This window comes from Labrus bergylta, chromosome 16 (genome assembly GCF_963930695.1).
Source record: "Labrus bergylta chromosome 16, fLabBer1.1, whole genome shotgun sequence".
Taxonomy (NCBI): Eukaryota; Metazoa; Chordata; class Actinopteri; order Labriformes; family Labridae; genus Labrus; species Labrus bergylta.
In genome coordinates this window covers 23963450-23978503 of record NC_089210.1, presented here as the reverse complement: position 1 = coordinate 23978503, position 15054 = coordinate 23963450, and the positions used below count along the sequence as shown (strand labels likewise).

Below are 15054 nucleotides of genomic sequence, written 5' to 3'. Positions count from 1 at the left end.
TCTGCTGTGAAGGATTGGGAACCGTTGTCCAAAGGGTTGAGGAGTTTGTTGATGGTGGAGAATAGTGATTTGGGGCTCATGGAGCCAGACTATATGAGATGGGAGTAGTAGGTGGATTGGGCGTAGGAGAGGGCATCTTTGTATAGTTGGAGGTGATCTTTGTAGGCTTGAGCGTGTGCAGTGAGTCCGGTTTTGTTGCATAGTCTTTCCAGTTGACGGGCATGGGTTTTCATGTGACAGAGGTCAGAAGTGAACCAGGGAGCAGAATGGGTGAAGGAGATTGTTTTGGTTTTAATTGGTGCGAGCTGGTCAAGGCAGGAGGAGAGAGTGTGGATGTAGTAGTCGGTGAGGTCAAAGGGAGCGGTGAGGTCACAGGGAGGGAAGGCAGACATTTTGTCCATGAGGGTGTTTTGCCCTGAAAAAGGGTAAAATGAATAAATGGACTCAAGACACGATGCTTCCTCTGTCAGCGTCATGCAGAATGCAAAATTGATCTTTTTCAAAATGATCCACATAGTCACAATGGTGCTTTTGAAGTGTCTGATGTAACCAGGACAGAGATAATATAAGTTTACAATGGGTGCGTCTGGAGATAGTATCTGAAGGAGATTTAGGAGTCCCCTTAGCTGGAATGTTTAAATTGGGGTGTTGTATAGGAGTATTGCCATATATGGTTGTGTAACTTGATGTTTTTATGACCCATGACGGGAAAACAGATGTTTAGATGCATATAAGCAATTGTCTCTGTGTGTTCGACAGAGATCATTATTGGCTTCTTGATCCTCCTGGTCAGACGTGACCAGTGATTCTGTTTCTTGCTTAAATAAAATTATACTCTTTGAAAGCAAGTCAGTCTCAACGGCGAATTTCTTCATCATCAAACATATCAACAACAAGGAAATCCACATCAATTTTGGCGTCACGGAACAGGATCAGTTGGGGCCTTCTGCAGGGGACCACAGCTTGTTTATTATTTCCATCACTTCGTAAGTGTTTCTTTCTTTTTTTGCTGCACATATTGCGGAGCTGTTTCTGTCGTCTATCGGCAATTTTGGCCGCACTGTCAAAGAACTGAAGTGCAATGATGTGTTGATGTTGGAGTAATTCTCTGTCTAAATTGGGGTTTATTGAGTTAAAAAGTATATAAATAAAGGGGAATAAAATAAAGAAGAGATAAATAAGAGAAGAAGAGATGAAAAAAGTTGAAAGGTAATGATAGCATAAGCGCAACTAGTAACGAGACCAGTTAGCTAAATAACCATGCAAGTTTAACAAGGACAGGGCCCGTATCCTCTTAACAGTAAGTCATGTGTAAATTAGACACTGAAGTGAAAGTTGGCTTTAAGAAGTAGTCAAATTTGAGTAAAAATAAATAAAGGGGATCCCTGGCCAGGGTATTTGAATAGATGATAAACGTATAATGTAGGAAAATAAAAGAGAAGAAATAAAGATAAGAAGTGTAAAGATGAGAAGTAAAAAGATGAAAAGTGAAGATAAGGAATAAAGATAAGAGTTTTGAGAAAAGTGGGAAAAAAGCGCTGAGTAAAGGAAAAAGTGTGCATTGAAGCATGCAGTGTGAAGTAATTTGTGAAAAGACAAAAGTCTGACCAAAGTAAAAGATTTGATAGAGGAAAATTATAAATGAGTCGACTTCAAAATCTGAACTAAAATGTGTGTGCGCTCGCTGAGGCGCAGCTGTTCTTGGAATGTGTGTGCGTTCAAGCTCTATACAGCCTGAAGTGTTTGTGTGGCTGCTGGACGGTCTTTGTCTCTGTCTGTGTCTTGTCTCTTGTGTTGTGATTTGGATGGTTTTGAGAGGTCTGTGTGGTGTGGAGATGTGTATTTGATCCGGAAATGTTCTTGTATATGTGTGATTGATAAATAGAATAGATGTATTATTAAATAGGCATATATAGCAGGTGATTGGTTAAAAGGCGATTTAGTAACTTATAAGAGGGGACATTTTTGCTTCATCAGTGTTAAAACTCTATGAGCCCGTTTATATATCCGATTTGATAAAAAATATGAGCCTTTGTTTCAGAGGACTTTTACTTATCTGATCTTCATCAGTGTTAAAAACCTATGAGCCCTTTGTTTCAGGGGACTTTATATATTAAATTTGATAAAAATCTATGAGCCCCTCAGAGGATGTTTGTTTAATCTGATAAATACACATGAGCCTAATAAAGGACGTTTATACATAGCATAAGTGTATATAGTATCTGTTTTTAACAGAAGTGGAGAGACCAGCGAGGATAGTCTGTACCCATTCAGGTAGCAAGTTTCGAGAAAAGAACAGAAAAATTCCTGTTAAAGTCTAGAACTGCCGGCTGATTGGAGTGTGAACTTTTCTTTCTGTCTGTTTGAGCGTATGTGTGTGACCACATTATGCTGCGAATTTTGTCTGTTCAAAAAGAACATATAGTTTGGTTTAAAATAGGTGAAGAAGTTGGTTTTGACTATTAGAGAATACATTTTTCTATTTGGCTGTTGATTGGGAGGATATTGTGCTGATTTCTGTGTGTGCATAGACTCTGTGCACAGGGGTGGAGCAGTGATCTTAAAAGTGTGTGTGTTCTGTGCTAGTATATTACCACCCTCTAGGAAATCAACACATTCTGTTTCATTTAATGTCCAATAACTAAGTTTAGCTGAAACATCATATAACAAGACAAAGTTACAAAAGATAATTAGACACTAACTTTATGAACATCCATTGTGAGTAACCGAGTTAGCTCTAGAAATTAGATTCAAAATGGTTCTTTGTGATGCCATTATTTTGCTTTTCTTATTGCCTTACGCCTTAGTCTCTTTTTCCGGTCTTCACATAAAATGTGCTTTTATTTAGAAAAACTGCAAAGGGGACTTCTGCTACATTGTAAAGTTATGGGAGTAAATACATACAGCTAAAATAACAACCAAGAGGAGAAAATGTTACACTTATGTTGGTTTGTGAGGTGGATTTATCTTAAAAACCTCTGTTTGGGTGACTTACTCTCTTTCAGAAGGATGCTACATGCAGCATGTTTCCATGTGTGAGCTCTGAGCTCTGACTCAGTGATGAGTGACAGGAGGATTAAATGCAAATGTAACCTTACTGTGCTTCAACTGTAATCAAATAGATATGATTGGCTTAGTTGTCACTTAATAAATCTTACTTGACCGATAAGTTTCTTTTAATGACTCCACTAGTAAAAAGTGTACATTTCAGTGAAAGTATGGGTGTCACAGCACCCACGGGTGAGATGTGCCTGTCTGTGCATTAAATGCACTAGGTTTGGACCATAGGGTTTGGAGACGATGTTAACCCTTTGACAGCCAGGTTAGACTGGAAGCCCTTGCTAAAATTAGGAGGCGGGTCCAAGAGGCGTTGCCTCACATAGAAAGCCAATTAGCTTACTCCTCCTGTTAAGGGGAGTGGAGAGGTAGCCCCCTCTCCTCCTTCTTCTCTCTGTGGGACACAGAGGGAAGGAAAACACACCCCCAGTAGGGAGACAGCCTTTGCAATAGATAAAAATATATATAGATAAAGATTACAGATAATGTGTGCATATTTCACTGAATTGTTATTGCATTGTGTATATGGATTCAGAGTGATTAAACTTTTGTTTTGTTTTCTTTCTGTTTTCTCTGTTTCTCTCTACTATGCTGTGTGAGAGCTAAAGGGAAGACAGACAGATGGATTGTGTCTGAACTGGATCAGTCCAAAAAGGCAGATGAGGAGAGACCTGGGGGGTACTTCACAAGCACTGGAAGCTTGCGGATGACAGCATGTAGGGATCCTGAATCCAGCTTGATCAAGGCCAGTGCGGTTTTATCCACAAACTCTTTCAACAAACACCTGAACTTTTCTATCTGTGTATACATTTTTTATAGTCAACATCTTTGATACATGCTTAGTCTGTTTTCGCATAGAGGCTTACATTGTTTCTTCTATGTATCACATTACAACTATATAGGAGGAAGTCTTGGCAACAGACTGACTAATTGAAGCATTTGGTCAATAATGGAGTATTTTTGATTTGATTGATCATTTATGGAAAAGTTGATTTGATTCAAATGCAGTTGAGTGCTGTGAATGCTGGTTTCATTATCTGAGTATGGTCTAGCTTGACCTAGGCTATTTTGAGATGGAACATTGACATTATTTCCAAAATTTTAAGATAAATAAGTGTGATTAGATGCATTAGGTGATAAACAAGTGCTTTTGCTTTTATAGTAAGAAGCCTTAGGTCTCCTTTGGGGTTGGCAAATTCATTCACTTTAAAGTGTGGTAACAGTACTTTCTAAATAGTTTGACTTACAATACGAGGAACTAAGAGGGTCATTGTAATGTCAAAGATGGACACCAAAATTACAAAATCAATCACTCCTGTTGATGTAGTACAGAAGACTAATCCTCTTGTTAAAGATATTCCAAAAATATCAGAAAAATGGAGTAAGCGTTGGCCTGACATTGACCAGCCTTGGCCAGTAGAGGGGACTTTGAACCCGGATGTGATCAAAACAATACAGGTACTTGTGTCTATATACAAGGTAAAGCAGAAGAAGGGGAAGGAAGTGAAGTTTACTGATGTTTACCCCCAGCTCCCAGTGATTATACAGAAGGGCAACTATCACATCACAGACGAGGATGAACAAATAATCGAGAAGGGAAAGGCTACAACGACCATAGAAATGTACCCAAGCTCCGACAGCAAACATAAAAAGACCCGTTTGAGAAGTTGTAGCGGTCAGCAGTTCAGACGACTGGACATAGAGGATGACAGTGAGAGTGATTCGGATGAAGCTGTTGGTGGATATGACCCAGCAGTAAGACGGATGTTGGCTAAAGCGGAGAAAAAAGGAGACAAGCCAATAAGAAGAGTGGATCCAGGAAAGGACGACACAGATGTGAGCAATGATGATGAAGACTCAGAGAGAGAAGGTCCTTCATATCTTCACCCATTAGCAGCCGGTTTAGGGGTGGAAGATGATGGATGCAGCGCTTTAAGAGAGGTGGAGAGAACTATAGATAGATGCCTTGTGAAAATGAATGAATCTACCTGTCCAGCAACCCAGCATGTCTTGGAAAGGCAACTAGAGGAACTGAAAAAAACACGGAAGAAAATACAGAAGAAGTCTCAAAGGTCTGACACTTTGGGGTATGAATTACGTCCAAGAAAAGAAAAGAGATTCAATAAAATGTGTCCAGTAATTGTGCGAGGTCAAAATTTAGAGTATAAACCTTGGCAAAGTACAGACATGTCAAACATACTTGAAAAGTTACCCACTCTTCAAGATGGAGCGCATCCTTGGATTTCGAAGTTGGAAGAGGTTTTGGTGGGAACACAGCCTGCCATGGGAGACATTAAGAGACTCTTGGCTAGCCTCATTGGGGTCCCAGCGATGGAGGAAATCCTACAGGCGGCAGGCCTTAATAGATATGTGGCAACTGCAGTATATGATCCGGAATTGTTGGCTGCCAGTAGAGGTCGGATGTGGAGAGCATTGAGAGATACATTTCCAACCAACGTACACCCTGATAATATTCTCATTGAACCATTGGGCCCACAGGAAAACCCAAGAGCTTATGTGTCAAGGGCTCATCAAGTGTGGAGAAATGTCACAGGAAATGACCCAGATTTGAATCAAATGGAGCAATCAATTTTGAGAGCTAAGATACAGAAGGGATTGCCCCTACCAGTGCGGAGCAAGCTGGCGGAGGTGGTTGGTCTTGGAAGCATGGCAAAAGGTGTGTATACAGATCACATAGCACATCAAGTTGATCTGTATCGGAAAAAAGAGCATGACCAGAAGGAACAGGACCAGGAAACTCTTAGAAAGCTTAACCAACTACAGCTGGTGGATAATAAGAAGAAGGAGAAGAAACAAGCTGTGGTTATGCAGAGTCAGCCTCAATCAACTCAATTACCACCACAACCGCAACATGACCAGATCCAGTATCAGCCACCCCAGCCGTTATCCATGATCCCCAATGCTCCTTTTCCGCAACCAGGGTTTGGCCAACCACAGATATGGAGAGGAAGAGGTCAAGGAAGTTTAGGAAGAGGAAGAGGAGGAAATTTTCAACAATCTTGGGGAGCATGTCATAATTGTGGTCAGATAGGCCACTTTGCTCGTAACTGTGATAAAACAGGAGGAGGTTTCAGAAGAGGCTTCAGAGGAGGCTTCAGAGGAGACATCAGAGGAAAACCAAGGGAACTCATGGGACCGGTGAACCCTTACAGGGGCCCGGAGCCAGGGTTCTAGGGGTGCCCAGAAGACTCGAAAGGGGGGTGTCAGCTGGTAGTGTCAGGGCCGGAGCAAGATCCAACAATAGTGGTGAAAGTCAATGATCAACCATTGGAAGTAATGGCGGATTGCGGAGCAGCTTTTACCTGTGTTCGGCCTGAAGATGCTATACATCTCCCCATGTCTGACCAATTGGTACGGACGATCGGGTTTGAGGGTGTGAAACAGCTGATTCCTCTCACAAAACCAATTGAGCTCTGCTATAAACATCGGAAAATCACAATACCTATATTGGTGTCAAAACATACGCCCATTGCACTCTTGGGAAGAGATGCTTTATGCAAACTGAATTGTACAATACGGTGTACACCAGACGGCTGTCTGGTGGATGTGCCGAGTGATGTTTATCACCAACTATTTATGACACTGGAGACTGACACTTCTTCAGTGTACTGGATTGGAAATCTTAGTCCAGAGCTATTGGAGCCGGCCAAGCTGTGGGAGAAGTTCATTGTAGCAAATATGCCTAATGCTAAGCTCCCTGAGTATTCACACCACTGCACACTTAAATATTTTAAGAACGCTGGTCAAATAAATCCGGAGGAGTGGTTGAGTAGTCAACCTAAACAGGTTCACCTTAACTCATGTTGCATGATTTTGGGGCCACAAGGAGCAGCGATGAAGATAAACAGTGATGATTATCTTAACAAGGAGCACGACATCAAGGAAAGTGTTCCACATGTGACTTTGCTGGTTGCTGAAGGATTTGAACAGAAGCATATAGGGGCAATGATGGCAGAAGCTGAGAAAATACAGTTTGCACCAACAAAGGAGAATCCTGCTATCTGGATGAGTGAAGATCAGCAGTTCATGAAAATCATGATCTCAGCTCAAGGACAAGGACGACCACAAGTGGTGAAAATGACTCATGAGTCAATTTTCAGTGCTAAATTAGACTCAGATAGTATGACAGAGGGGATGTTACAACAAGTTCCAGAATGTTTGTGGTCACGGCATAGTACTGATATTGGCCTTGTGAAGTCAGCCCAACCGGTGAGAGTTGAACTTCGACCAGGAAGCAAACCTCCTTGGAAGAACCAATATCCACTAAAAGAGGAGGCAATTCAAGGGATTGAACCACAAATTGAAGGTCTGTTGCAAGCAGGTGTGTTGGAGAAATGTTCAGATCCACAGAGTAACACACCTATATTGCCTTTAAAGAAGCCAGATGAATCGTATCGCTTGGTACATGATTTAAGAGAGGTAAATGAAGTGGTGGCTGACTTTTCGGCGGATGTGCCCGATCCTCATACTATGTTGGCCCAAATTCCCCCAGACGCTACACATTTCACAGTGTTAGATTTGTGTGGAGCATTTTTTAGTGTTCCACTAAGTGAAGAAAGTCAAGGGTTGTTTGGATTTACATATAAAGGACAGGCTTTCAAATATAAGAGGCTCCCTCAAGGATTCAAACATAGCCCTCATATTTTCAATAAAGTGTTGAAGGATGATTTGGCAGCGTTAAATCAGATTTTGAAAAGTACTGTTATTCAGTATGTAGATGATATTGTCATCTGTTCACCAGATAAGGAAACGTGCCAAAAAGATTCAATTAAATTGTTGCAGTTATTGGCAGAAAAAGGACACAAGGCTTCTCGGAAGAAGTTGCAATTCTGTCAGGAGAAGGTGGTGTATCTGGGTCAAACAATAACTCAGGGACACAGAGGCATCTCTGACAACCATTTGGAAGCCATTCGAAAGGCGCCGAAGCCCAGAACAGTCAGAGAGATGATGACATTTCTTGGAATTGCGGGATATTCTTCAGCCTGGGTGGAGGACTATGCCACTCTAACAGGGCCTTTGAGGGCTATGATCAAAGAAACCGGGAATGCTCAACTCCATTGCAATCTCACCTGGACGCAGGAAAGTCTTGTGGCATTTGAGACGATTAAACAGAGGTTACAGGAAGCACCAGCGCTAGCATTGCCAGATTATTCTAAGAACTTTTTGTTGTATGTGTCTACATCCACTGGGGGTAAATATGCATGTGCAGTTCTTTGTCAGCCCACAGGTACGGGGACAAGTCCTCAACCTGTTTCTTATTATTCTACTGGCTATTCTGAAGTGGAGATGGGGTTACCACTGTGCTACAGAGCAATGGCGGGAGTTTATCTAATGTATGATAAAGCATCATCAGTAACTATGGGTTACCCTGTAACAATTCTTACCCACCATAGTCTCAGAAATCTTCTGAATTTTGGTAAATATACTTTGACTATGCCTAGGCTTAGAGACTATCATAGGCTTTTAGAGCAGGAAGATGTCACCTTGGTAAGGTGTGTCACAGTAAATCCAGCTGAGAACTTGCCGACTCCAGAGGATGGGGAGCCACATGATTGTGTTCAGGAAGTGGAGAGATATTCGAAGCTCCGGTCGGATTTACAAGCTCTTCCACTGCATGAGTCGGATGTGGAGTATTGGACTGATGGGTCCTGCTATCGTGTGAATGATGCATTGAGTGCTGGTTATGCAGTAGTCAAAGCCCAGGGGACGGAGTTTGTTGTTGAAAAAGCAGAAGAAATACCACAACCTGCATCTGCACAGCTTGCTGAGCTAGTGGGGCTGACTGAAGCATGTCTGTTGGCTGAAGGCAAGCGGGTGACGATATATACAGATTCGGCATATGCACATAATGTGTGCCACCTATTTGGATCGGTGTGGAAGAATCGGGGGTTTAAGAAAACAGATGGTTCTCCGATACAGCATCATGCCCAGATAATGAAATTGTTGCATGCGATGATGAAGCCGAAGGAAATCTCAGTGACTAAGTGTGCAGCACACAAAAAGGACATGTCAAGGGTCACACAAGGTAACAAAGTAGCTGATGAGGCTGCAAAGACGATAACAGGAGCAAACAAATTGGGCAAAGTTCTTCTGATCACCCATGAAGTGGACTTGGAGGATAACATTACGCTCAGGGATGTTGTCTCAATGCAAGAAGCTGCTTCTGCGATGGATAAACAATTATGGAGAGACAGAGGAGCCACTCAAGATTCCACTGGCCTGTGGAGAAATCATGAAGGACTGCTGGTAGCGCCCCCAGACCTGCTGGGTCTGATGATCCAGGAGGCACATGGTTTAGCCCATGTTGCAAGGGGGGAGGTTAGGAGAAAGATCATGAAAGAATATGGTTTTTGGGCACCGTACTTGCTTGAACAGATTGATTATGTCATAGGCAGGTGTACTATCTGTCTAAAAAATAACGTTCGTAGGGGTGTGATGGTTCCTCCCGGTTACATTCCAACGCCAACAGGTCCTATGCGTGAGTTAGTTGTGGATTTTGTTGACATGATAAGACCGGTAGGAGGTAAAAGATATATGTTAGTTGTTGTGGATAGATTTTCAAGGTGGCCCGAGGCCTGTCCAACTAAGCGGAAAGATGCTCAGTCTGTTGCCAAGTTTTTGTGTCGTGAGGTTATAAGCAGGTGGGGACTCCCAGACCGCATATCCTCAGATAATGGGAAAGAGTTCGTGGATAAAACAGTAAGACTAATTCTGCAAAAATTGGGAATTAAACAACGTTTAGGAGCTGTTTATCATCCGCAAAGCCAAGGGGCTTGTGAAAAAATGAATGGTGTGTTAAAAAACCGCATTGTTAAAATCTGCCAACACACAGGTTTGAATTGGGTGGAAGCGCTTCCACTGGCGTTAATGGTGTGTCGTTCAAGTGGGCTCCGTGATTTGCGCATGACACCCCATGAGTTGGCAATGGGCAGACGGATGCCGACACCTTGTTTGCGTACAAGTGGCAAGGGTCCAAGTTTAGCCCTTTTAGAAGATGAAATGCGAGTGTATGTTAATTACATGGCTGCTTTACATAAGAGAATATACACATATGTCTCTGATAGACAAAAACGAGAGGAGGTGCAAGAGAGACTCGATGAGCAAAAGACGAATGCAGTGCAACCTGGAGACAAGGTATTCGTGAAGGTGTTTAGGAGGAAGTGGTTTAATGAACGCCGTGAAGGACCATTTGAAGTAGTCCGCAGTACGGGAACTGCGGTCCAGGTTAAAGGGTCTCCTACCTGGTATCATTTATCACATTGTGTTAAAGCGCCAACAGAAGAGGTTCCACGATCACAGAACCGAGATGTTGAAAGCGCAAGAGAGCCAACAGAAGCTGCGGAAGCAGCAGAGGTTCGTGCAGACCCCCAAGGTCACGATCCGGAAGAAGGGATTGACCATGTTGGGGCTATGCATGATGATTTTGATTACACTTTTAATGATGTCAGGGATGACTTGTCAGTCCGTGAGCAAGAAAGACGATTTGGTGACATTGATTTACAACATGTCCCAGAAACAACAGAGTCTATTTCTCAAGAGCATGAGTCAAAGACTCCAGAGGGCTGTGATGCCTCTACAGGAAAATTCACAGACCCAGTTGGACCAAGGAGTCCAAGGCCAACCCGAAGAAAGGTTAGACCAAAACGTTACGAGGACTAGAGTAGAAGTGATTTTGGGAAAGTCAGTTCAGCTCCCATGTCAGTGTACAAAGGAAAATAATGGGAAAGGGAAATTCCGAGTCAAGTGGGAAGATAGCCATGGTAAGGTTATTGATTTATTGGGGACATCACCACTAGAAAAGTATGTGTTGCTTAATGATCGAAGAAGGTCAAAGATTGAGGGAGACTGTAGTCTTTATTTACGTAGATCTCAGATTGAAGATCAAGGTGACTATAAGTGTACATATTATGACCCAAAATTAGTAAATATGGGAGAGCATAGTGTCCAATTGGGGTTAGGTTACAGAAACAGTATTGTGACTTTAGTGGTACTAAATGAAACTAGAATTGCAAAACCCCTGGTTGTTGAAGTAGGAAAACTGTCAACTACCATATCAACTGTTCCGCTGATTGAGAAAATAAAGCAGACATCCACCTTTTCAAAACTGAAGGTTACTGACGTCATAGAGATATTGCATCTAAATACAGCTGAGCCTCAAATGATTTCTACAACTCAATTTCCTGTAAACATTGTGATTAAAGCTACGTTAGGGAATTCAGCACGCCTTCCATGTAAATGTGGAAAATGGAATAATGATGATAATAATCCCCCTAATTGGAAAAATGTTCGTGGTGAAGAAATAGTGCTAACAGGACCTGAAATTAATAGTGTGCCTCGTGATCAAAGAAAGTATATTTTGTATAATCACATAAGGTTGTTTAGGGTTGAAGACGACTGTACACTTGTCCTAATCAATGTAACAGGGGAAGATCAGGGAGAATATACATGCACTTATTTGGATCCAGAGTTTAAATTTGTACCATATCACAATTATTGGGTAAAAGGGTATAGAACTCGTAAGATAATGCTTGTGGTAGAAGGCCTAGATCCTATTGAAGTAGTTACGGTGGCTAAAGAGGTTCAAAAGCAACTAGTCACTCCAAGGGTGACTGATGAACAGATGATGTCTACTACTGTAGCTCAGAGAATAACTAGTAGTATTAACGTATCAACTTTGGTTACTACTCTAGCTGCGAGTAATTTTACAAGTGAGGTTGTAAAGATGGGATCTACTATCAACGAAACAATGATGAGTTCTTCGGTGTCTACAAAGTCTGTAGGTATGATGTTGACATCTGTTGCTACATCTACATTAGTTAAGGCAGCTGAAACAATTCAGATGACTATGTCGAATCTGATTGGTGATTTTGTAGATGCTGACGGAACATCAGAAGTCATGACTAAACATCTTCATGCATTAGAGAAGCGTGAAACCCAATGGAAAGCTTATGGGTTTGATTCCTCGGTGTTGCAAATTGCAGACCCGTGGGCAAGTAGAAATATGTGGTACCAACAGTTGACTCACTCTGTTAGATTGGCTAGTAATTTGAGTGGTCCATGTGTTGTGAGAGTTCCAGCACCAGGCACATGGCCTTCAATTCTAGAGACGGTACCAGAACCTTTAACTTCTAAATGTCAAAATTATGCGCTATCGTGGTTGGTATTTAAGCAACAAGCACCATATGATTATTGGATGGCCGTGTCGGTGCATCTATTTACACCTCAACGGAATTGTGCTTGGTTGAAGAACTTATCATATATAAATCTCCTTGATCAGTATGAAGATATTACAACAGCAGTCCCTGATCCTATGGAAGTGACACCTGTGAAGGTTAAATCTTGTTTTTGTTCAAATGGTACTCATGGTGGAGATGGTATGTTTATGGGAATATCAGAATGTGATAACTATATGATGCAATTTGGACGACGTGATCAAAGGGCTATTGATGACATGTATATAGTGACCTTTCATGCACCACATCGCCGACTGAGTAAAACTCTAAGTGTAAAGAATCAAACTTTACCGGGTAATTTTACCATAGGAACATTTAAAGATATCTGGTGGATTTGTGGCGATAAGGCATACTTATTTTTACCTTATGGTTGGATTGGATGTTGTTATATGGCACAGTTGAAACTTCTGTATGATGTTTTTGTTATTCAGAAGGGACAAGGGTCTGATGAGGATAACTCTACGACAATCTCTAGCAGTAGAAAGAAAAGAGATTTGGCACAATTTCACAACTTGGAGTCTTATCATTGGAGGATAAGTTTGGGAGAGAAATGGGGAATAGGATTGTTTCCATGGTATGGTGTTACATACTTAGCTGATCATATTGATAATATTACATATACCCTGCAAGGTTTTGCAAACGAGACCATAAAAGGGTTTGAATATTTGTCAAATACTCAGAGGAGTCATCGATTGACGTTGCTGAAACATGACATGGCTCTTGATTACATTTTGGCCAAACAAGGTGGCCTCTGTGTAGCTTTGAATCTAACTGGAGAAGCCTGTTACACTTTGATTCCTGATGCTACTGACAATATGACTAGTGTCATAGATGCTTTGAAACTAATTAGGGATTCATTTGGTCCATCAGAAAGAGCGGGATGGTCTGCGAATACCTGGTTACAAGACCAATTAGGACCAGTAGGAGCTATAGTGGTTCAGATTTTGGTGGCTACCCTTCTATCACTGTGTGTGATGTTTTGTTTTTGTACGCTGTTGTTGACCTTTGCTAAGGCTATGATATTGAGATGGGTAGGAGTTGTGATGCCAGGAGAAAACATTCAGATGCCGCTACTGAGTGGTAATGACCTAAGTGAAGGTGAGGAGGTCATAGAGATTGGAGAGAAATATCCATTTTTGAATATCTGAATTCAACATTGACTCACTATTATTTTGGACTGGAAGTGAATTGATAAAAGGGGGAATTGAATATTTTAATCATGTATATTAATCATGTATATGTTAATCATGTAGTGGAATAAGGTGAAAGTATGATACAAAAATGAATATCTTTGATGGTTTTGTATGTACAAAGATACTGGTTGTTGATTTTTCTTCCCAGGATGATATTTGGGAGACCAATGTGAGGGTGGCTGATTGTCCAGAGATCCTTCCAGATTAATGGAGTTGAAACAACCAAACTTAAGAAAATGGAGGATGGAAATGGACAACGGAAACCTGAATGAAGACATCATGATGAGGGGTTTCGATTGAAAAATCATTGAAGGTTTATTACAATGTAACTTGTATTGTTGATAAATATTTTTGTATGTTTTACTTTATAGTAGATATTTTTAGCAAGACATATTTTTCTGGAACTGTATGAGATGCATATATTGGGACCTCAGGTGTTTTCTTTCTTTATCGATCCTTAGGGAAAGTGGTGTTAGGTAGGGAGAGGTCCATTGGAAGGTGCGATGGGTCGACCAGCCTGACTTTGGACAATTTTTAGATTTTATTTCTGAGGTTTTGAATGTGTGCATTTATATATCATCCTGAAAAGTTTTCATAACCCTTTTTCTTTTTAATTGGTTTGGAGTACCATAGGTGGTTGCCTGGGGCAGAGGAACCGTGAGAGAGTTTTCCTGTCTAGATTGTTTGATGGATAATAAAGAAAGATAGCTGCCTGATGGGTTTTTCGCTCTCACACTCCACAAATAAAAATTTTACGATATTACTAAGGTTAAGCATGAACAGAAGTGATTCATATGAGGCTAATTAACATCATAATTGTATAATTTATCTCGTTTGCGAGACTATAGTCTCGCTAGGGGGGACTATGAAGTGTCTGATGTAACCAGGACAGAGATAATATAAGTTTACAATGGGTGCGTCTGGAGATAGTATCTGAAGGAGATTTAGGAGTCCCCTTAGCTGGAATGTTTAAATTGGGGTGTTGTATAGGAGTATTGCCATATATGGTTGTGTAACTTGATGTTTTTATGACCCATGACGGGAAAACAGATGTTTAGATGCATATAAGCAATTGTCTCTGTGTGTTCGACAGAGATCATTATTGGCTTCTTGATCCTCCTGGTCAGACGTGACCAGTGATTCTGTTTCTTGCTTAAATAAAATTATACTCTTTGAAAGCAAGTCAGTCTCAACGGCGAATTTCTTCATCATCAAACATATCAACAACAAGGAAATCCACATCACTTTCTTTTAACATTTCTTTTCACAGGCAAATATGAAACATAACAGGTAAGTACAATAAAATAAAATTATCAACTGTGTTGAAAATACAAACAAAAATATCCTGTTTATCACTTTGCTTCATATTTCTTTCTTTAATTTCTCATTCTTCTGTTGAACAATTTCTTCCTAACAAAAAAAATATATATGCTCACTGACACGATTAAACATGGATATTCTCAACCATGACTATTCTTATAAACACTTTCAGATTCTTAATAATCTTAATATGCACATACATCCAGACCTACACACACGCTCATGCCAAC

At 41.0% G+C, this 15054-nt stretch overlaps 1 long non-coding RNA gene across 1 annotated transcript; it reads left to right on the top strand.

Annotated features, from left to right (window-relative positions):
- The first annotated feature begins 531 nt into the window (after positions 1-531).
- Positions 532-14686, top strand: LOC136183084 (uncharacterized). The gene is made up of 2 exons (XR_010668904.1): positions 532-986; positions 13653-14686. It is a non-coding gene; the product is annotated as an uncharacterized lncRNA (long non-coding RNA).
- The last annotated feature ends 368 nt before the right edge of the window (positions 14687-15054 follow it).